This window comes from Enhydra lutris, unplaced genomic scaffold (genome assembly GCF_002288905.1).
Source record: "Enhydra lutris kenyoni isolate GAN:26980312 unplaced genomic scaffold, ASM228890v2 scaffoldscaffold56, whole genome shotgun sequence".
Lineage (NCBI taxonomy): Eukaryota > Metazoa > Chordata > Mammalia > Carnivora > Mustelidae > Enhydra > Enhydra lutris.
The window spans coordinates 8,359,623-8,384,103 of NW_019154140.1; the positions used below are offsets into that span (position 1 = coordinate 8,359,623).

Sequence of the window (24,481 nt, forward strand, 5' to 3'; positions counted from 1 at the left end):
CTTGGTGCCCAGAGCAGGGCAGGCTATGAGCAGGACCACAGTCAGAGTTCAAGATTTCTATGGCGGAAGGAACACTTCCTACAGCTTTTCTCTCTTCTAGGATATCTAAAAAGCTACTACCACCTCAGCTCCCAGTCTGAGCCCAGTCAAGAATCTGGCCCATCTCCATCTGGGTTTTTGGCCTAAATCTCATGGGGGAAAAAACCAACCCACGTTTGTTCCCCAGCGGCTATCCCCACGGGGCGTCAGTGAGGTCCCTCTCCCGGGGGCTGCACACCCCCCTCTCCCTCAGGCCCCACAGCTCCTACTCACAGCTTCTGGGCCCAGCCCCACCCCGGGCCTGGAAAACCCCCAACCTGGGTTCTTCAGGATGGCCCTGGCTTCACACATTCCTCCCGTGGTCCCACGACGCCCCTGGATGTTGGATGTTGGGTCTGGAACACATGATGTGGGCCACGTTGGGTAGAGATGGAGCTGCAGCTTGAACTGGAGGCTTCTCCCGCCAGAACTGCCAACGGGCAGCCCCGCCCCCCACAAAGGCCTGATTCAGAGGGAGGTGACCTCAGTGCCGAGGGGAGGGAGGGAGAGGAAGGGAGGAAGACCAGAGCCTCCTGGGCCCTCCTTCAGTGGGGGTGGGGGGCTGTTGGCAGCAACCAGGGACAGGGAAGGGGGAGCAGCTGCTCAGAGGGCTCTGGGTAACCTGGGGACAGGGCTGGCTCAGCCTGATCGCTGAATGAATCTGGTGACTTGGTCTCTTCAGCCCAGGCAGTCACAGGACCCCAAAGAGAGCGGACTGTCCCGGCCTTTCCATCGGTCAGGGCAAAGGAGTAAGGTCTGCAGCGCCCACCCTCTGCCTAGCCAGGGAGCAGCCAAGACCCCTCGCTGAACTCTGGGCCCAGGCCTGGGAGGAAGGGACTAGAGAGGTGGCAGCAAGCCTGTCTTCCTCGCTCCCTTGCTCCCTCACCCCGGGCCTTAGCCAAGGACTCTGAGCCCTGATGAGCCCCTCACTCACCAGCTGTTCCCCCCAGAGTCCTCTAGGGACAGAAGCCAGGGACCAGGAGGTGGGGGAGGGTGGGCAGCTGTGGGAAGGCAGAGATGGAGAAGCTCGCTTTAATAGCAGAATCATCCGTAACAACAACCGTTTCCCCCCTGCTCCCCCCATCCCCCAGCTGCTTTCTGGAATCCCCGTCACACCCAAGAGTCCACTTGTAAACAGCGACTTCTGAACCCAGAGCAAACACTCCTTTCCAGACATATCAGCCCAGGGCTGCCGTGGGTGTGGGGAGGGAACAGAGGGACTGGTGCCCCAGGGCATTCCTGGCCTGAAAGTAGCCACCTTAATCCCGGTCCAGAGCATCCTTGAGCCTGAAGAATTCCAGCTGGTCCCCCCCCCCCCCCCCCCCCCCCCCCCCCCCCGCCACCTCCCCGCAGGGAAAGAGGACAGACAAGAATTTCCTTCCCTCCTCCTGACAACTGGCCCCAGGACACAATAGCCCCACTGAGAAGCATGTGTCCATGGGGAAGGGGCCCCTGAGGCCCCGTCCAGCTTCCTCTTCACAAGCACTGCAAGAACCTTCATCCCTTAGTGTAGGTTCTTTCTGACCCACAGTAGGATCAGTCCCCTAGCCCACCCAGGCAGGCAAGAGGAAGGGCCCCGGTCCTGTTGAACCCCAACACCCCTTACCTCCCCTCTCCTGGCCCACAGCATAACCCAACAACAACAAAAAGCAGCTGCTGGATGTGGGGAGAGGGAAGGGGCTCAGAACACAGACACTGCGGGTAGTCAAGTCCCCACTGACCAAAGCCTAGCTGGGCCCATTCTAGCCAGCAGGCAGCCGGAGAGTCTGGTCCCAACACTGCAATTTACTTCCTGTGTTGCTTTAGGCAAATCACTCAGTCTCTCAGGGACAAGTTCCTTTGGGCCAAATGGAAGCTGTTCTAGAACACTGGTTCTCAAAATATGGTCCAGGGACCCTGACGTTCTTCCAAGGAATTCACAGAGTTGAAACTATTTTCATACTACTACTAAGACATTATTTGCTTTTTTAACTCTCATTCTCTCATGAGTATACAGTGGCATTTTCCAGAGACCACATGATATGTGATATCATAACAGACTGAATATAGAAGCAGATATGAGAATCCAGCTGCCTTTTATTAAGTCAGACATGACATATATGCAAGAACATATATGCCATTCTTTTCAGGTTTTTTTTTTTTTTTTTTTTTTTTTTTGGTCCTGGAAAATATATAGTTACTTTTCATAAAATGTTAACATATAATGGGTTTATTACCTTAGTTAATTAAATGTTTAAAACTCTCAGTTCTAATTTATATGACAGTACATGTCAAAAGATATAATGTATATAAACCAAAGCTCTTTGGGGTTCCTCAGTTTTTAAGAGGTTGGAGGGGTCCTCAGGCCAAAATAGTTTGAGAATCTCTTTTCTAGAAGTGTTGTCCGGTAGAACTTTCTGTGATGATGCAACATTTATTCTGTGCCATCCGATACGGTAGCCACTAGCTACATGTGGCTGTTGAGCCCTTGAAATGAAGCTAGTTCAGGGTGCCTAGGTGGCTCAGTTGGTTCAAGCCTGCCTTCAGCTCAGGTCATGATCCCAGGTACCTGGGATTGAGTTCCTGCTCAGCAGGGAGCCCACTTCTCCCTCCCCCTCTTTCCCGCTCTCACACTCATGCTCGCACATGTTTTCTCTCTCAAATAAATAAATAAAATCTAAAAAAAAAAAAAAAAAGAAGAAGAAGAAGAAAAAAAAAAGAAATGTAGCTAGTTCAACTGAGGAAATGAATTTTAAGTTTAAACAACCACATGCAGTTTGTGGTTACTGTCCTGGATGGTACAATTCTAGAAGATCCCTGGGATTCCCTGACTTGAGCCTTCTAGGTCAATGCTTTTTTCCCCACAGAGTCTAGAGGTTGAGGATAGGACAGGATGGGGCTTGACACTCACTTCTGTCTTCAGGCTTTTGCTCACACTGTTTCTTATTCTGTCCTCACCCAAGGAAAGCCACCCCAACCAGCTCATCAGCAAGGCCAGGCACTCCCACTGAGGTTAACTGTTAGAGTTGCACTCTTATCCTCTAAGGGCTGCTTCACACCCACTCCACTCTCCTCCATTGCCTGCCCTCCTTTCCCCAGGGGATTAAAGCCAGCAGAGGGAAAACCCCTAAAATCTGCCACTGTCCTCCCAGCCCCATCAGAACCCTTGTACCTCCCCTCTCCCCATTTCCTCCCGTTACAGCAGACCAGCTGCCGCCTTCCCAGGCAAGGCCAGTCTTTCCTGCCCTGGCCCATTCCCACTTAGGTCTTCAGTATTTACCTCCTCAAGGGACCTTTCCCATCCGGTGTTAAAGCTTCTCAAGTGTCTGTCATCTACAAAATAATTTCCCCCTGACATTTCCCCAGACAGTGCCCTCTTCTGCCCTTCCAATTCAAACTTCTAGAACCAAACAAAACAAAACACCCAGCCTCACTTCTCACTCCTTCCTCGACTCAGTCCAACGTCAGCAGTTAACTGCCTCAATGCTCAACCCAAACAAGATTTTTCCACCCCTTTTGCCTTCTCAGGCACAAGTGCCCCTGGTGGCCACTTCCTCCTGGACTTTTTTTAAAGCTTCTAGACATAGTTCACATCCCCTATGACTCACCCATTTAAAGTGTGCAATCCAGTGGCTCATGGTACAGTCACAGATCTAGGCCATCGTGACAACTGTAGAATATTTTCATTACCCTTTAATTAGCACCCCCTCGCCCCTGAACTAATCTGTTTTCTGTCTATAGATTTCCCTCTTCTGGACACCTCAGATGAATGGACTCAAACAGGCGGTCTTCGTGACTGGCTTCTGTCACTTGCCTCATGTCTGCAAGGCTCAGCCATGCTGATGCGCAGATCAGCACTACGTTCTTTTTGTTGGCCCAATAATATTCTGAAGAATAATTGATGTGCCATCAGGTGTTTATCTCTTCATCTGTTGATGGACGTGTTTCCACGTTTTGGCTCTCAGGAGTAGCGCTGCTGTGAGCGTTCATGTGCAAGTTTTTGTGTGGATGCAATTTTCACTTCTCTTGTCTTGGGTGTCTATACTCAGGAGGGGACTTGCTGGATCACGTGGTAAGTTTAGGTTTACCTTTTGGAGGAACTGCCACATTGTTTTTCAAAGGGAAGGCACCATGTATGAGGTTTCCATTTCTCCATGTCCTCAGCACTGGCTACTGTCTGATTCTCGAATTCTAGTCACCTGAGTGTGAAGTGATCCCTCATGAAGGAAATGGTTTATATTTCCCTAATTAAGGATGTTGAGCATCTTTTCATGTGCTTAATGGCCATTTGTATATCTTCCCTGGAGGAATGTCTATTTAGATCTTTTGCCCATTTTTTATTTGTTTATTGTTTTTTTTTTAAATCAACTTACAAGGATTTTTTATATATTTTGAATATAAGTCTCTTATAATAAGATATATGACTTGCAAATATTTTCTTCTATTCCATAGCTTGTCTTTTCACTTTCTTGATGGTGACCACCTTCTCCTAGATGACTTTTGCCTGGTCTATGATGCTCCCTGAGCCCCCCCCCCCAGCCATCTTGTGTCTCTACTTCTATGTTTCTATGTATATGTGTATGTATTTTAAAACTTTGGTTTTGTATGGTTGTGTATACACATACACAACTTTAAAAAACACAGACACAGCAATGTTCTCACTGTTCTACAACTTTCTTCAGAAGAACAACTAAAAAAAAAAAAAACAAAAACAAACAAACCCGGAACAACAGACTTTATTTGGATCTTCCCAGTTTTTCCACTGATGTCCTTTCCACTGATGTTCTATTCCAACATCTAATCCAGGATCCCACATTGTACTTAATCACCAAATCTCCTTATTCTCCTATGATTCATGATAGTTCCTCAGTAGTCTTTCATGACCTTGACATTTTGGAAGGGAACTAATCAGGTCAGTATTTTGGACAGTGTTCCCTTATTGGGATTTGTTCGTTGTTTTCTCCAGTGAGACTGAAGTTATTAATTTTTGAGAAAGAATACCGCAGAGGTGATATGCCCTTCTCAGTGCATTGTATCAGGGGGTATAAAGTTGAGATGTCTTAGGACTGATGAGATTAACCTTGAGCAGCTAGTTAGGTGGTATCTAGTGGGTTTATCTGTTGTAAAATTACTATTTTTCCTTTTGTAATTAGTAACCAGTTTGGGGGGCAATACTTGGTGACCATGCAAATACCCTGTTTCTGCTTCAATTTTCACCCACTAATTTTAGGATTCACTAGTAGATCTTGCTTACAGCAATTACTGCAGCGTTCTAATGATAATTTTTGATTTCCCTTATTCCTTATACATTTATTAACTAGAAATTTTCTGTAAGGAAGAGCTGTCCCTAGGGTGGCTGGGTGGCTCAGTTGGCTGGGCACCTGCCTTCAGCTTGGGTCATGATGGATCGAGCCCCATGTCAGGCTCCTGCTCAGCAGGAAGCCTGCTTCTCTAAATCTCCCTACTTGTGTGCTCTCTCTCTGTCAAATAAATAAATAAAATCTTAAAAAAAAAAAAAAAGAAAAGGAAGTCCCTTCTCTGCCACTGATTTACTTAATTACACATTTATATTAGCATGAACTCATAGATATTTTATTCATTGGATTAGAATCCAATATTATCATCACTTATTTCATTGCTTAAATTCCAGCTTTGATCATTAAGAACTCTTTCTGGTCGGTTCCTCCTCTTTCCACATGCCTCCATTTAAAAAAAGTTAATTACCAGGCATCGGGGTGGCTCAGTTGGTTGGGCGTTCCCCTTTGGCTCAGGTCATGATCCCACATCTGGCTCCCTCTCTCTCTGCCTCTCCCCTTCCCGCCCCCATGCACGTGCTCTGTCTGAAATAAATAAATAATATCTTAAAAAACTGTATTTACTTTTGAACATCTGCTTGCTTCCTGGCATAATAAGATATTCCAGACTAATCTTATATTTTCCCTGCCATAATCACTTTTCCAAGGAGCTCCACCAGAGCAATCCTCTTTCTAAAACTGTACCTCTGATTGTGTCCCTACTGCCTCAAACCTTCCCATGACCTCTGATTGCTTTGGGGACAGACCAAAGTCCTCAACACAGCGTGGAAGCCCAGCCCCGGCCCCAGAGCAATTCCCCTGCAAAGCTGTCCTGAATGGCCTCGGTCCACACTGACTGCAGCTTCTTGAGGCGCCTTCCGCAGGAGCGGTGTCTCCAACCATCATGCATCCTGTTCTCTAGTCCTCCCCCGTGAGGAAGAGGGGACTTCCCATGCTGTTAGAAGGGGAATTCCCTTAGGAGGATCCCTGCCTGCATTTCTGTGCTCCCCCACACTTTCTGCCAGTGAAGCCCCAACCCTGGTCACCTCCTTTTCTTCCAGACAGAGTAAGACCAGAAAGAAGGGATGATGGGCTTCTCAGCTTCTCTTAAAGACCCCCAACTGTCCCCGCCTAAATGGCTCTGAGGACCCAGAGGACAAACCACGCGGAGAGGTAAGCAAGGGACATTTTCAGCTTTGTCCCTAACGTTGAAAAGACCTTCTCCGAGCCCTCAACCCACTCCCAGGCCTTAGCAACTCCCTCTGGCAAATGGGACTAATCTGTTCCTTCTGCAGATACTTCTAAACAGATCACTCAGAAGGAGGCATGAGGCTGGGGACTTGGGGGCAATTCAGAGCTGGGTCAGCATTTCTGAATTCTTGGGGCGTTCAGTCTATTAGGGGACATAAAACATGCGGGTCATAGCTGTACAGCAGAGGACGAGGCCCGAGAGAAGTCATCTGGTGAACTTTAAAAATCAGGAGAGAAAACATAATGCTGCAGCTACAACCATTTTTCAGAACGTAAGGCATCAAGTGCACGGAGACTTTATAAACTGGTGGGGTTTAGGTACAAGGGAATGGCAAAGGGGGTCATTCTAGGCAAAAGGAAGGCAGAAACAGAAGGAGGCAGAAATCTCTGGGTCTGGACGGAAATGCAGTGACTCAGTGCAGCTGGACTCAAGGGCATCTGAAGGTGAGTGTTTCCCGGTCCCCTGGCCCATGCCAGTTACTAACTCCTCTCCTATCTCCCGACCCAACAGCAGAGTCAGCATATTTTCAACACCCGGGGTGTAACCAGAGACACGTGCTGGATCCCACAGGAAGAGCTGAGGCAGAGAGGCTCCTGGAGGCAGTCATGGAGGCGACTGCTGAGTTGACTACTGGAACGTCAGCTCTCTGCTCTCAGATCCAAGAGGAAGAGGGCCCGGGAGGCCACATGGCTGGCGGGCCCTCGGGCTGCACCTGCTGGCTATGCCATCCCAGCCCCCAAGCTTGGACCCTTGTACTCACTCCTCCAGGTTCCTATCCTGGCCTCTTTCTTCAAAGAGAATAGGCTCTGGCCAGCCAAGTGCCTTCCACGTCCAGGCAGCTTCGGTGTTGACTCAGTGGGTGCCATGTGGCCAGAGCGTGGAGATGACCTCGGCTGCCAGCTCTGGCAGGAAGCAACAGCCTTCTCTGGGAACAGAGAGTGGCTCTGGCTCACCCACAAAGCTCTAACTGGACTCTGCTCTTACTTGTGCCCACAAGTGGGAGTGAGGCTTCCTGGATTCTGGTTTTGGCTTGGCCTCTGAGTGACTAGTGACTAGAACTAGTGACTAATGATTAGAACCCATCTGGGACTCAGTTTTCCTATCTGTAAAGTGGGGTGAACTCGCTCTAACTTTTCTTGCAGGGCACAGAAGGATGAGATCATGTCTGGAAAGGGACTGCAGCTGTGAAGACAGATCCCCTCGGGTGGGGTAGGGGGTTGAAGAAGCTCAGCAGGGCTTTTAGGGAGAGGTCTTTGTTTTTGTTTGTTTGCTTGCTTCTAAGATTTTATTTATTTGAGAGAGAGACAGAACAAGTGTGGGGAGGAGCCGAGGGACAAGCAAACTCCCTGCTGAGCAGAGAGCCTGAAATTGGACTCGATCCCAGGACCCCAAGATCATGACCTGAGCCAAAGGCAGACCCTTAACCAACTGAGCCACCCAGGTGCCACAAGAAGCCCTTGGTTTTGATTCTGTCTTCCTCCTATAGGACCCATGGGCTTCCCAGGAAAGCAGGGGGTGGGGGTGGGGAGTAGGCAGAGGAAGGGTCAGCAAACTCATAAGCTTTTAGCCTTTTTCTGGGCCCAGGGACAGGAAGTGAGGTGCCGTCTAGAGAGGAAGTTAGAAGCAAACACCCCCCAACTTCCCTTCGGCCGACAGGGGAAAGGAAGGCTCTGGCTTCGGGAGCCTGCAGGCCCTGAGCTGGGGAGAGAAGGCAGTGGGGTGGGGGTAGGGAGGAGGCATCAGCAGCACCATCTGGCAGAGGAGGGGGTTTCTTGTCTTGGATGTAATAAAACTCAAAGGGCCTAGGACATCCTACAGACTGGGAGAGGGGGGAGAAGAGAAGCCACAGAAGTCAAGTTGAAAAACCCAGCTTTCCAGGTCACATGGCACTATACTTACAGGCCTGGCCGCAGCCTCCTGCCTTACCCGCCCCCTCCCTGGCTTCCTGCTGTGCCATGCCACATGCCTCCCCACAGTACCTGCACACTCCCGCACACCCCAAGGTGGCCCAGGGCCTCGGATTACTTGCTCTTACAGCATGTGCCCTTTCTTTGTAGGCTGCATCATAGCTGTGGCTCTGTAACTGCTGAAATATTTGATTATGGTAGCCTTCAGGGATCACCACTGTACCCTCAGAGTCTAGCACAACACCTTGCACACAGTGACTGCTGAGAATGCCTCAGAGGCTGATTTTGGCCTAAACCTTGGCACCTGAATGAAGTTTAGAGTACGAAGGTGAACAATCCTTGCTCATGGCCTGGGGTCACTGGGTGACCCTGGGCTGGGCAGTAAAGATCAGACACCTGAGAACTGAGAGGTGGTGGGAGAAATCCATGCCCACCCAGATACTGCCAACAGATAAGAGAGAAAGGACAGTGTATGCTATCTGCTATCTTTTGGATAAGGGAGAGGAATAGGAGTAGGTATTTATATTTGTTTTGTGTAAAGACATTCTTGAGGGATAGTGAGAAACTGGTAAGTGACTATCTGCGGAGGGTAAAGGGGGTGGAAGTGGGAGCACAATTTCTCAACACAGACTTTTCTGTATCAGTTTGATTTTTGGACTATATTTCTTTTTTTTTTTTTAAGATTTTATTTATTTATTTGACAGAGAGAGATCACAAGTAGGCAGAGAGGCAGGCAGAGAGAGGAGGAAGCAGGCTTCCCGCTGAGCAGAGAGCCCAATGCAGGGCTCGATCCCAGGACCCTGAGATCATGACCTGAGCCGAAGGCAGAGGCTTTAACCCACTGAGCCACCCAGGCGCCCCTGGACTATATTTCTTAAAAAGTCTAGTGAAAAAATAAAATATAGAACTTTAAAAAAAATGTTAGAAGGAACCACCACCTGCCTAGGGGATTTCTAAAGCCCCTCCCAGCTGGGGTGATCTACTCTCCTCCCCTAGTAGGAAGTAGGGAACAGGCCCTTGGGACAAGGGAGAAGTGAGGAGGTCTGGCTAGATGAGCATGGGGACTCTGGCCAGAGGACACGGGTCTTCACTCCCTCTCCCCCTGGGCTAGGAGAGAGGTCCTGCCACCCCCAGCCTGTGGTGAGGCAAGGGAGCACCAAGACTGTGTGGAAGCTGGTCAGGGCCCCTTCCTCCTGGGTAAGAGCTGAGTTCATTCTAGATCCCAAAGGGCAGGGGCAGAGGTGGGTGGTTGGGCAAGGGGAGACTTTGGGGCAGGTGGGAGGAAGTTGGGGTAAAGGACACCAGGAGGTTGCTGCAGCTACTGCAGGCAGGTTCTGGGGGTGTCTCAACAGATCCTCATACAAAAGGACCAATTACAGCCCCCACATCAAGCCAGCCGGGGGTGAAATGAATCAGCCCATAGGAACAATGACTGCTGAGAACCCTAGGGCCACACCCCAGGAGTTCTGGGGCCCCTCACAGTCCCATTGAGGAAAAACCTCATCATTCTTCTACCCAGAGGGTCAGTGGGGAGGGACCATTTCAAGCCCTGAGTGAGAGTGAGAACCGCGGACCAGCACCCCGGCAGCGCCCACCACGGCTCCAGCCTTGCGGGCATCAGTGTGAGAAGCAGAATGGGGTCATCACTCCTTTTAAAATATCTCTCTAGATAGAGACAGAGATATTTTTAAAAGCCTAGTGAGTACTGGAGATCTCCCAGAGCTGAAGGACCGCCATAAGGGTCCAGGGAGCTGTGCCTGCCTGGGCTCTCCTCAGTGGCTGCTCGACTTTTAGAAATCAGTAATAACAGCAGTGATAATTCACCTTAATAACAGCCTGGCCTCCTCGGGCCTCTTTCATCCGTGTAGCTCCCAGAGCTGGGAAAACCGAGCAGGTGCCACACCCCAGTGATGAGGTGTCATTAATCCATCTGCACAGACTGGGAAACTGAGGCGCAGGGAAGACTTCCCCTCACACGCAACTAAGGCTATAGGAGCTGAGGGCCGCTGGGCAGTGAGGAACTGGAGGAGCTGGCTTCCTATTTGCTGTGCTTTGGGAAGATGGGGTGGGGGAGGCTCTCCCTCCAGAGTCAGCAGGGTCTGGGTTTAGGACGAAGGTGAGGAAGGTGAGGAAGACCCCCAGATGTGTCCCAAGCCCCCTCCCTAGGCTGCAGCAGGGCTTGGGTGGTGGCCTTAGCTTGGGAGTCGGGGCCTCTGATCTTGAGCCCACACGCTCACCCTGCCAAAGTATGGCAAGGCAGGCCAACAGCTGCTTTGGGCATCTCCGCAGTCGCTGCCATGCTTGCGGGCACCGTGGGGTAAGTGAGGGCTCAGCCCTCCAAATGGGCCCATGCCGCAGGCACCGCCGTCTGTGAAGCACGAACAGGGGGCGTCTTGCAGCAGACGGCAGGTGGGGGGGGGTGTGGATCCGATCAAAGACATGTCAAGAAGTGGGGAGACTACTTCCTAGGGACCCGAGCCCATCTCTGCAGCCCCCTTCCAACTTTGACACCAATCACAGAATAATGAGATCCTTCTTATAGCAAGAGCAGGGGAGGGGAGGCAAAAAGTCACAGGAGCCTAAGATCTATTCCCACCGTAATCATGGAGGGAAGCAGCAGAGACTCACACTCGGATGGGAGGGGAAAGCCAGAGACGTGTGCCTGTGCGGAGCCATCCCAGCCTACTGTGTCCCTGGTACTGTGATAGATGCTGGAACAGACCCAGTCTCAGCTCTGGGAAAACCACAAGGGCCAAGGCAGGCACCAACCAATGACCTTGTCCTCCCACCTTCCAGGGCAGGGCCTGGGGAAAAACAAGGGTGTTGTTCGAAGGGATCTGAAGTCATTTTTCCTCAGCCTGGCAGATCTGACCAGAGCCCCTGGGGAGGCCCTGAGATGACACCTGACCCTCCAAGGGTCCAGCTCTCCACAATCTCAGGTTCCAGAACTGCCCTTTCTGCTTTAATTCAGCCAGGCACTTCACGCCTGAGAAATTAAGGCTGAGTGGGATCATGCAACGCACTAGCCCAGGGTCAGGAGCCCCGCCACTGACACTCATCATTGTATGAATCACTTCCCCCTCTGGACTCTAGTTTCCCCATTTTTAACACGAGGGCGTTGGACTAGATGTCTCTAGGATTCCTTCCAGCCTATGACTCCAATGTTGTTTTGATGTGGTGGCAGATCCCAGATTGATTTACATAAATTTGCATGTTCAATCAGAAATCCCAAACTCCAAGTATAGAAAAATCCAATCAGTCCATTAGTGCAGCCAGACTGGGGCTGCAGGAGCCTGCCAGGTTCGGGTGAGGATTTTCAAAAGCAGGCTGTGGTGCTGGTGGTGAACCGGGGGAGGAGCTGGGAGAAGCAGGGTGAGAAGTGGTGTTTGTTCTGAGAGATGCAGTTCTGGTGACCCAGAGCCGATGGGGCCAGGGTCCCCTCTTCAGCTACCGGGCAAGGGTCCTTTCTCCTCCTGCTTCTAACGGGGCCTCTGGCTGGCCAGCCTCGGAGCCACACCCCAAGAGGAAACAGCAGCCTCTGCCTAGCAACAGCCGCATCCTTTACTCTGACAGGGACTCCACCATTAACCACTTTCTGGGAAACTGACCTCCCTGGGAGCTTCCATTTTCCATTCCAGGGGCTCCTCGCACTGAGGAAGGTTTCCTTGGGGTCTAACCTAAACACCTTCTATGGCAGCTTCAGTCCATGGACAGCAGGGCCCAGGGAAGAGGGGTCCCCAGGCCCGGGAGAGCTAGCAAAGGGAAAAGCAATGCAGACAGTGTGTCCCACATCCAACCAATCCCACAGCCTCTCTAACCACCAGCTCCTGGAACATCCCTCCTGGCACCTGGGAGATCAAGGATGAAAACAAACAAGGAAAACGTGAAGGCCTTTGGCTCCTGGGCTAGAGAGCAAGTCCCAACCTGGAGAGCCTGACTCCTGAGAAACCATAGCCCCAGGAGGGAAGGAGGCTGGGAAAGGTGGGGCTGGGGCAGTCTCTCCCTGCTGTCAGGCTGCCGAGGAAAGGCCCCGAAGGCTGGCTGGGCTGGGTGAGGCTAGCAGGGAAAACTCCTTAAGCCCACTGCCTGGGCACTGGAGGGTGGGAGTGCACAGGTGAGGTGAGTAGGGCCAGGGAGGGAGATGGCCAACGACAATGGGGCTCTCATCCTCTTCTCATAAGAGGGTGGATGAGTGTACAGTGTTCCCTGGCTCAGATCCTAAAACAAGTCCCAACAGCTGAGATGCAAACTGTCTCCTGGGAATCTGCTTACCCGGCTGGCCCTTGGCTGCCTACCCTTCTCTCAACTCCTCCCCAAAGGCCCAACTCAAAGACTGGCCTGCCAGGATATCTCGGCAGAGACCTTGATGGGTGGGCCAAACCCCAGGCAGCAAGAGTTCATACCCCAAGCCACCAGGGGTGAGCAAGACAATGGCTATTCTTAGGTAGAATAAAGGAGTCTGCAACCTTCCACCCAAGGTTCTAGTGCTAAGTTACTGTGATTTCAAACTGCATCAGCCAACACCTACCTCCTCAAACTAAGTCACCCAGCCAGGGGACCTTTCTCCCTTTCAGATTCACTTATCAGTGGAACCACACAATGTCAAAAAGTGAAAGGGAATGTTAGAGCTTTCCAGTACAACGGCTGAGTTTTACAGATGAGGGAAAAGAGCCCCAGAGAGGTGGACTGTCTGGGCCAAAGTCACAGCAAGCTGGGAAAAGCAGGGACCAGGGCTTCTGACTCCCAGTCCACAGGGGCAGGAGCCTGGTCCTCATGCACATTGGTTTCTGTGTATTGTGGGACAACCTTCTTCCCTGCAACCCAGGCCATCTGCCTCTCCAGGTTCCCACTCTGTTCCAGAGACCGAAGCTGAAGAAAGATGCTGGAGGGCCTGAGCCACCTCATGCACAGACCACAGACTTTGAAAACAAAGTTGAACTATGTGCAACTATCTCCCCAGACAGGAATACACATGTTTCTCTGAAGCAAGAAACCCACTAAACTAGGCTGTTCCTAGAAAGACAGGGAACCCATATGAGTAGTGAATTTTGTGTCTCCCTTCCTGAAAGACAAGGGGTCTTGCAAGACAGGGTCTGCAACAAGGTAGCTGGGCTGGGTTCATTTTCCCCATTAAGTACAGACCATAGAATGGTTAGACATTGACTTCCTCTCTACTGTCTCCCAGTATCATCCCTGTCCTAGGCATCTGCCTCCAGCCACTATCTCTGGCAGACAGTTGTGCTTAGGCAGGAGGACCCGAGGGGAGGGAGAGAGCGGTTGGGAGGGAATAAGAGGGATTTGCCTTTACAGCCAGGAACCCATCAGTCTAAGACCTCTGGTTCCTCAGAAAGACGAGCATTTAAGTAGCAGCTGGCAGGCTGGGTGGATAGCGCTGAGAATCTGGAAAACCAAGCCTGCGGGAGGTGAGGGACCTCTGCGCCGCTGGGGCAGTGCCAGGGCTGGAGACCTAGGATCTTGAGTCCAGAATAAGGAAAAGGGGGCTGGGGTTCGGTGAGCCGATTTTCTAGTTGGCCTAGGCCAGGGGAGTGTCGGGCACAGATAAATTCTCTGCATTCTTCTGGCACCGCAGCCAGGACCCAGAGAGGCTTTTTTGCAGGCGCTGCCCTGGCCCCACACCCTGCCCAACCCTTCTCCCTCCCTCAGCCTCTCTTCAGTGTTCAGTCTGCCGGTCCCCCGCCTCCTTCCTTCTCACAGCCCCTCAAAGCCACCGAAGGATTGTTCCTAGAGACCCTGATCTCTCCGCCTCTCCCCATCTTCCCCACGCCCTACCGCCCCAGGCCACGGGGACTGCAAGGAGGGCGAAGAGGAGCCCAGGGCTCGTCTCCGCGCCTGCGCTTTGGGGAGAGTCTCCCTCCCTGCACCCCCCCAGATCCCCCCCACCGCGCAACAACCCAGCACCGCTAAGCGACACCCGGACGGTGGGATGCCGGTGGGGTGGGGTGCGCAGCTGGGGCAAGGTCAGTGCTTTCAAAGAGGGAGGGAGACCGGCCCCCGGAACATCCCCCTGTCCCGAAAGTTTCCCTTCCGGGGCCATGGAGTGTGCGCGAGGAGGGCGCGGGGGGCGGGAGGGGGTGGGGTGGGGGTGGACAGAGTCGCAGCCGGACCCCCCCCACCCCCGCCGGGGACAGTGAGGCGGGAGGGAAGGACAGGCAGCAAGGTCCGGGCAGGAAGGCGCGCCGCCTCCTCCGACCCAAGCCTGCCACAAGAGCCTTACCCTTCAAACCGCCCACCCCCAGCCCACAGCTTACAGACCCTCCACTCGCCGCCCTTTAAATCCCAAGTAGGCCAGGAACTCACCGAAATCAGGTGTTGAGCTGGGCCGGGGCAGGCCGGATCTGCCGGGTCCATGGCCGCGGCTCGGGGGCGGGGGGCAGAAGAAGGGGGGTGCTGGGGCCGCCTCTTGATGTCAAGGCTTTAAAGGGGCCAGTGAGCCCCGCCCCTCGCCCGGACCCCGCCTCCCTCCTTCCGTGCAGCCAATCCACGTTCGCCTTGGATGCGCGCCCCTCCCAGCCCCCCGCCAGATGTTCCCAGGACGAGAGCTAAGTCCGCCCGTCCGGAGAGCGCCGCTTCCTCCCGGGTGGGAAGGACCTCCCCTCCCCCTATACTGAAACGCTCTCCTCGGGCCGGGTCGGGTCCGGGTTGGTAAACCTCCTGGGTGCGGGGGTTGGAGAAGCAGCGCTGGGCCGAGCAGGGGTGGAATGGGGGGCATCTATAGCAGAGAAAACTAAGTAGGTGCTCGCGGAGCCACGGGCATGCGCGTCTGCTTCTGTGGGGCTGGGCGTGCACGTGTATATGTGGTTGTGAGCGTTGGTGTTTGTAATTTGCCTTCCTGCTTACGTGTTGGGTGTAAATCTATGGGAAGACGCTTGAATGCCTCCTTGGCCTTAAGTGCTCCCTCCTCACTTTTCCTCCTCCGGATCGGGATTAGGTCCTCCCAATAATACGGGAAACTGGGCGCTGGGAACAGGCTCCGTTGCTTTCAGAGTAGGGCTGGTCGTTTCCTCACAGGAGGAGGTAAGGCTGAGCAGAAGAAAGATAAAACCTTGTTCTCAGCGACTTGCTGCTATCTCGGTGGGGACGGGTACCTGCCCTGTTGAACTAACCGCGTGCTTAAAAGAAAAAAAAGTAAACAGCCCACCTACACCCCGGCAGGGCCTCAGGGCTCCGTTCAGTACCATTCTCGTTGGTCCTTGATTAAATATCTATTTGTCCTTGTCTCGATACCGTATGGTCTTCACAATTTGCATGGTGGTGACCAGCCCGTTAATGCAGGTTCTGATGGGGTTATTAGAGAAATACAAAGGGAGCCCTAGCCACAGTCTCTGCCCATTTTTATTAAAATAGCTTCTGTTGTGGGTGTACACAGAATGTATTAACGCATCATATTAGTCCAATAAAGGAACATAAAAGCTGAGGGATCTTGGGGTGCTCAAATTGGCTAGGATTAGCCAAGAGTTCCTCTCTGGAGGAGGCTCCCTAATTTAGAATGGGATTTGAAGGGCAGAGAGAACTTGAATAGATTCAGGCACAGTAAGGACACAAGGAGACTCAGGTAGGAAAGAGCAAATTAGCTGCCTGGGACAGTGAGCAGATCACCTTGGCTGGGTGAGAAGTGGAAGTTAGTGGAGGAGATTTTATAGGGAGATCAGAATGAGGGTACAGATTTGACAGGATAAGTGATAAAAAGTTATTTTGTGTTCTTGAGCAAAGAAGTGAGTGTCTGAGGTCAGTTATTACTGGAGCCTAAAAGATGTCATGATGGTTATTCTCACCAGCTCTCTCACCTTTGGTTTAAAACAAATTTATTGATTTATCCTTAACATACAATAAAATGCACAGATCTCAGGTGTTCTAATTGGTGAATTTCAACAATAATATACAGCTATGTAACACTGAAAACAAGATAATGAGTCGTTACTCCAGAAAATTCCCTCTGCCCCTTTATATGTATTGTTAACTACCCTGCACCTACCACCACCCACCCCCTGCAACATCCTGAATTCTGTCACCATAGTTTTGGCTGTTCTTGGATTTCACATAAGTGTAATCAAATAGTATGCGCTTTTTTGGTGTCTATATTCTTTAGCTTAGTAATGTTTTTCACTAATGTGAATCTATTCTTTTTTTTTAATCACTGAGTCATATTTCATTGTATGAATATATCACAATTTGTTTATCCATTCTCCAGTTGATGTATATTTGGGTGTTTCCCAGTTTTGGGGTTATTAGAAAAGGGCTGTTCTTGTGCAGATCTCTTCGTGAACATGTTTTCATTTCTGAGAAAGCTCAACTTATCTTTTTTTAAATTGAAGTATTATGACTGAAATATATTATCATATTGGTTTCAGGTATACAACATAGTGACTCATTTATATATACTGCAAAATGATCACCAGTCTAGTTATCATGTGTCACCAAAGTTAATACAATGTTGACCATAATCCTCATGTTATAAAATATGTCCCCATTACTTATTTATTTTATAAGTGGGAGTTTAAACCTCTTGATTCCCTTCATGCATGTTGCCCACCCTCTTACCCTCCTCTTTTCTGGCAACCACCAGTCTGTTCTCTGTATCTATATGTCCCATTTTGTTTGTTTTGTTTTTCAGATTCCATATGTAAGTTAAATCATAGGGTATTTGTCTTTTTTTTAACTTACTGGACTTAGCATAATACCCTCAAGTTCCATCCTTATTGCTGCAAGCGGCAAGATTTCATTCTGTTTTATGGCTGAGTAATATTCCATTGTATGTATATATGCATTATACACACACACACACACACACACACACACACACACACACACACACCCTCCACATCTTATTTATTCACTCATTTATCGATGGATACTTCGGTTGTTCCATATCTTGGCTTGTAAATAATGCTACAGTGAACATGGGGGTGTTTGGTTTTCTTGGAATAAAAACCAGAGTGGAATTGCTGGATTATAGGGTAGTTCTTTTCAACTTTTTAAGTAACTTCCATACTGTTCTCCATGGTGGCTGCACCAATTTACATTCTCACCAACAGCTTTTCTCCACATCCTTGTCATCACTTGTTATTTCTTTTTCTTTTTCTTTTTTTTTAATAAAGGTTTTATTTATCTGAGAGAGAAAGAGCACAATCAGGGGAAAGGGCAGAGGCAGAGGGACAAGCAGACTTCCCACTGAGCAGAGAGCCCTATGCAGGGCTCGATCGCAGGACCCTGAGATCATGACCTGAGCCAAAGTCAGACGCTTAACCCACTGAGCCACCCAGGTGCCCCAACATTTATTATTTCTTGTTTGTTTGTTTGTTTGTTTTTTTTTAAACTAGCCATTCTGTGAAGTGATACCTTATTATGGCTTTGATGTGCATTTCTGTGATGGTTAGGTGAGACTGAGCATCTTTCATGTGCTTCTTGGCCATTACTGTCTTTGGAAAAACGTCCACTCAGACCATCTGCCCATTTTATTTTTTACTTTGTTTGCCCTGCCCCCCACCAATTTTAAATCAGATTTTTTTTTTTCTATTTTTTAAAAAAGATTTTATTTACTTGAGAGAGAGCACAGCTAGGGGGAGCAGCAGAGGGAGCTGCAGAAAAAGAGAGAGAAACAGATTTCCCGCTGACCAGGGAGCCCCACGGGGGACTCAATCCCAGGACCCTGAGACCGCAACCTGAGTGGAAGGCAGTTGCTCAACCAACCAAGCCACCCAGGTACCCCTGCTATTCTTTATATATTTTAGAAATTAGCCCCTTATCACATATATGACTTGCAAATATTTTCTTCCATTCAGTAAGTTGCCTTTTTGTTTTGAGAACTTGCTCTGCTGTGCAAAAAGGTTTTTAGTTTGATATAGTCCCATTTGTTTATTTTTTTGCTTTTGTTGCCCTTGCCTGCGGAGTCAGATCCCCAAAAATATTGGTAAGACTGATGTCAGGGAATTAATCGCTCATGTTTTCTTCGAGGACTTTTATGGCTTCAGGCCTTACATTCAAGTCTTTAATCCATTTTGAGTTGATTTTTTTGTACGATGTTAAGATAGGGATTCAGTTTCATTCTTTTGCATATTATTGTACAATTTCCCAACACCGTTTATTGAAGAGATGATCTTTCCCCTATTGTATATTCTTGCCTCCTCTGTTGTAGTTTAATAATCATATTATGTGTGGATTGATTTCTCGGTTCTCAGTTCTGTTCCATTGGCCTTTGTATCTGTTTTGTGACAGTACCATTCAGCTTTGTAGTATAGCTTGCAATCAGGGAGCAGGGAGTGTGATGTTTCCACCTTTGTTCTTTCTCAAGATTGCTTTGGCTATTTGGGGGTTTCTGTGGTTCCATACAAATTTTAGGATTATTTGTTCTATTTCTGTGAAAAATGTCATTGGATTGCATTGAATCTGTAGATTGCTTTGGCTAATATGAACATTTTAACAATATTAATTCTTCCAATTCATGAACAGGGTGTATCCTTCCATTTATTTGTGTCTTCTTCAATTTCATCAATGTGTTATAGTTTTCAGAGTACAAGTCTTATTACTTCCTCGGTTAAATTTATTTCTAGGTATTTTATTCTTTTGATGTAATTGTGAATGGGATTGTTTTCTAAATTTCTTTCTGACAGTTCGTTATTAGTGTTAGAAAAACACAACAGCTTTCTGTATATTAAGTGTATATCCTGAAACTTTATGGAATTTATTAGTCACTTATCTTTTTAAAAAGGATTTTATTTATTTATTTGAGAGACAGAGAGAGCATGAGTAGAGGAGGGGCAGAGACAGAAGGACAAACAGACTCCCCACTGGGTGCAGAGCCAGACACGGGGCTTGATCCCAAGACTCTGACTCCAATATCAGAGCCAAAGTCAGACGCTTAACAGACTGAGCCATCCAGGTGCCCCTATTAATCATTTATTCTAATAGTTTTTTGTTTGCTTGTTTTTGTTTAAAGATTTTATTTATTTGGCAGAGAGAGAGCATAAGCAGGCAGAGCAGCAGGCAGAGTGACAGGGAGAAGCAGTCTCCCTGCTAAGCGAGGAGCCCAATGCAAGGGCTCCATCCCAGGAGCCTGGGATCATGACCTGAACTGAAGGCAGACGCATAATTGACTGAGCCATCATATTCTAATAGTGTTTTGGTGGAGTCTTTAGGGAGCTTGATGATAGATAGTGGCATTTTTGGAAACTTGCAGCATTAATTCTTACTCAATCATCCAATATTTATTGAATAGGGATTAGAGGGCTAGTCCTGGGTTTACACCAAAATTTAGACATGAACTTTTCCTCACAGGGCTTAAAAAGCCTGTAAGACTCCATGTATCTACCGCATTCCAAAAGCACAGTGTAGGAAAACCTTAATAGTATGCCAAGCATTTCTAACTATTTTGGGATCTTTCCAAATAACTAAATTTTGGGAAATAAACAGACCATCTGGATTTTTTAACTTTTCATTTAGATGTTTACCCTTAAAAAAAAAAAAACAACCCACAGCCAGAACATCTGCACTTGTCAGAGCAAGTATCTGCTCTCCTTATCCAAAGGCTCTTGTACATTTGGAAGTTTAGGCGTTCAGATTTTGGCAGATTCGCCATACTTTATAAACCTTCATTTTCACTGACAGGAGGTTAATGAGGTATAACTATTATTACCCCATGATCACTTTTTGTCTTTGATGGGGCTTAAGACACTTTAATTCCTCAGTGGTATTATTCACTTAAATTATTAAAAATTATACAGAAGTCCCATGGTTGGTTTTCCAAAAAGATTTATTTATTTTAGAGAGGGAAAGAGAGCGGCGGGGCGGGGGGGGGAGGGTGGGCAGAGGGAGGGAGGGGGCAGAATCTGAAGCAGACTACCTGCTGAACTCGGAATCCCATGTGGGGCTCAACTTCCCGACCCTGAGATCGTGACCTCAGCTGAAACCAAGAGTTGGATGCTCAACTGACTGAGCCACTCAGGCACCCCATCACATATTGTTTTTTACTGAGTTGTCTGTTATAAAACAGGCTGGGTCTCTTAGGCCTCTTGTTGCTAGAAGCTGCTAGTAGTAAAACAGTTTGGTAGCGTAGCCTAATGGTGCATGTGGTGCTGATGAGTGACCGGTAGATCACTGCTCCCATCAGTCCTTTGAATGGTTTTAAGCCGAGGGTTGACAGAATCAGAACTGCATTTTAGAAAGATTACTGTGGTTGCAATGTGGAGAACGGTTTAGAGAGAAAGCAAGATTGAAGTCGGAGAACAGACAGAAAGTTTTTATAGTAATTGAGGGGAAAAATGAGAAATGATGTACTTTGGACTAGGAAAGTGATAGTGATGATGGAGAGGAGATCACCTCAAGAAATAAAGAGTAGCAGAGTCAGCAGGTCTTGGGCTTGGAAGGGGAGGGAAGCAGAGAGCTAAGCCAAGACTTACAGACTGGGTAACTTGCAGATGGGAGGGTCACTCACTGAAATGGGAAACAGCGGAGGAAGAGCAGTTTTGGGAGATGATATGCTCACTTCCAAATATGTTAACACTGAAATGCCTGGGGGATGTCCCAGTGGAAATGTCTGTCCAAGAGGTAAGAGCTTCCCAACTGCTGTGCCTCAGGAAGAGGTTACAGATGTGCTACATATTTTCTTAGCCCTCACGGCAGCATGAACTTCCTTGGAAAAGACATCGGTCTTCGTAAAGTGTGTTGCCATGAAAATACCATCATTCTTTATGTGTGCCACGATATGGAAAATGTTGGAAAGTATTAATGTATAAAGCTGTTAGATAAGAAATTCTGAAGCTCAGGAGAGAGATCTGGACTAGAGATAAAAGATTTGTAAGGCCCGAGAACATCAGAACATAGGTGGTAACTGGAGCCATGGAGTGGAGAACATGTGTGGAAAGAGAGACTGGAGCAGAACCCTAAAGAACAGCAACATTAGAGAGGGGCCTCTAGAGAACAAGGAAGACAACTGGTTGAGTGCTGTCACCAGAGCCCAAGGGGTTTCAAAAAAAAAAAAAGAAGTTCCTGATATTACTAAGCTCAGGTTGGATCAGGACTGAGACATACTTGCTGACTTTAACCACACCATTGGTGACTTTGGCAAAACCAAATTTTGTTTTTTTTTTTTAAGATTTTTATTTATTTGTCAGAGAGAGTGAGCACAGGCAGACAGAGTGGCAGGCAGAGGCAGAGGGAGAAGCAGGCTCCCTGCTGAGCAAGGAGCCCGATGTGGGACTCGATCCCAGGACGCTGGGATCATGACCTGAGCCGAAGGCAGTCGCTTAACCAACTGAGTCACCCAGGCGTCCCGGCAAAACCAAATTTTGAAGGGTTGAGAAAGATGTACGAAGTAGGCAGTATTTAAAACTTTTTCAAGAATTTTGACTATGCTGTAAGGGACAAGTCAGGCAGGTGCGCGGAACAATAGGGGATGAGAATTTTTTTAGAAAGCTATTTTTAGAAAGATACTGCTTAATTTAATTTTAAAACATTTAAAATTCATTTTTTAAAAGATTTTATTTATTTATTTGATAGAGAGATCACAAGTTGGCAGAGAGAGAGGGAGGGGGAAGCATGCTCCCTGCTGAGCAGAGAGCCCAATGCGGGGCTCGATCCCAGGACCCTGGGATCAGGACCTGAGCCGAAGGCAGAGGCTTAACCCATTGAGCCACCCAGGCGCCCCTAAAATTCATTATTTTTAAAAAGCATCATGTGTATATGGTTAACAAATCAAATAACACAAGAGCAATTACGTGCTGCATTTCCCACCTCAAGTAATGAGCCATTTTAACTTTCCGGTTGATTCTTCAGTATGACTAAATATGCTCATAACTGCTATTCTTTGATCTTTCACTTTTAGATGTTTTATTACCTCCTATGTATATATTCTTTTTAAAAGGTACAAAAGTGGAATCTTACCATTCATTCTGTTCTGCACCTTACATCTTGCACTTAAAATACCTTGGAGACCTTTCTATTTTTAACATGGATAGATCTATCTTGTTCTTTTTAACAACTGCATAGTAATCCATTTATGGCTGTACCATATTATTTGTTTCCTACTGATGGGCATTTAGATTGTTGCCAGCTTCTCACTTTCATCAGACAACTGTAATGGATAACGTTGTACATACATCCTTGCATATTTCTGTGAGCATATCCACAGAACAAATTCCTAGCAGTGGAATTCCTGGGTATGTGCAGTGTACGTTTTGATAAATATTGACACGTTACCTTCCACACGGTCATGCTAATTTACCATTCCCACTAACAGGGTTTAATACCCACCTTCCCACATTCTCACCATCACTGTTTAAAAAATTTGTGAATATTGTTGTAAGTGCTGAAATATTCTTGCATTGTTTTTATTTGCATATAATTGGTAACATTAAACAAGTTTTCAGGTGTTCATCTGCCATTATTGTTTTTTGTGAATGTCTTTTCTAACAGACGTGTAAGTGTTTTTTTTTTTTAAGATTTTATTTATTTATTTATTTGACAGACAGAGATCAGAAGTAAGCAGAGAGGCAGGCAGAGAGAGAGGGGGAAACAGGCTCCCTGCTGAGCAGAGAGCCTGATGCGGGGCTCGATCCCTAGACTCTGGGATCCTGACCTGAGCCAAAGGCAGAGGCTTAACCCACTGAGCCACCCAGGCACAGTGTAAGCGTTGTTTTAACGAAATTTACCCTTTGTTGCATGTACCACAAACTGTTTTCCTAGCTGGTAGTGTGTCTTCTGACTTCATTACATATTTTTTTTCCTTTGCCATATTTATTGGTCTTTTCCCCGATGGCTTTTGGGCTTTTTAGTTTAGAAAGTACCTTTTTTTAAAACTTTTTTTTCTAGTATGTTTATGGGTTTTCTTTTTAAATATTTCATCCAAAATCGACTTAAATGGCGAAGACCACTGTCATTTCTCACTACTGCTCAGAATGACATCTCCGTTATAGAACAGTTGGTCTGTTCTCAATGTACACAGTACCCATTCCTTTGTACCTTGCTGAAAGGTTCCTTTCTCCAGACTCACAGGGCATGCGCCTTTCCCTCTTGTCCATCACTGCAAAAGCTATATTCCTTTCAGGAATAGCTCAAATCCCATATCAGCTAGAAAGTCTTCCATGCCCACTGTAGCCCACAGGATTTTTCCTTTGCTGAAGCTCACACGATCACGTGCTGCCTTGTTTGAGACTCTCCTTTTCTCAACTTTAACATATTTGCTGAATGAATCAAATATAACCTTTGGAAGTCCAGGGTTCTTTCATCTACTTTTTCCTACCCCCAAAACAGCTAAAAGCACACTGGGTAAATGGAAGGAATTTGATAAAATACTTCTTGATTTGCCACAAAAATATATGCATTGGCCGCATATAGGATGGAATAAAAAAATAATGTAACATATCTCATTAATAATTTGTATACTGACCGCATGTTGAAATGATCATTTCTAGAAATATTGGATTACATATATATACATGTTAGAGATGTGTGTGTGTATACACACACACACATATATATATACATACATAAATATATATATTTTCTTAAGTTAAAGAATATCCAGGGCCATTGTCGATTCTTGTCCCTCAAGAAGGCTCATTATGCTTAGTGTTGGCTCCTACATTATGCTGGTTTGAGCATAAATAAGATGATCTCTTGGAGCCAAAGACAGTCTCACTGTCTCCAAAGGTTCTCATGGGGCAGTCTACAATCCGTACCTTCATGGATTATGAACACTATACATCTTTGAAAGTAACTGCTACAGACTTGAAATACAATGGTTCCTTTCAATAGGTCAGGTAACTGCTCAGCCAGTAGAAGAGGTCAGGTTCAGAAGCTGAAGCATCTCCCAAAGGTTTTAGTGATTGAGGAGTCCTCAGTTAACCATGTAGATGGAGCCCTGGCCTATCGCTTTGGTCACTGGGGCCATTTTCTGCCATTAAGAAGTTATTTGGGACAGGTGCCACTTGGCTTGTAGTCTAGTCTCACTGTCGTCA

General features: G+C 47.8%; 1 protein-coding gene across 1 annotated transcript in view; it reads right to left on the reverse strand.

Annotated features, from left to right (window-relative positions):
- LOC111157960 (NCK associated protein 5 like) overlaps window positions 1-14,857 on the reverse strand; it is a 30,501-nt gene extending 15,644 nt beyond the window's left edge. The window contains exon 1 of the mRNA XM_022519720.1: window positions 14,829-14,857. The gene's annotated coding sequence lies outside the window, so the exon portion shown is untranslated. The remainder of the gene's footprint in view (window positions 1-14,828) is intronic.
- Between the last annotated feature and the right edge of the window lie 9,624 nt (window positions 14,858-24,481).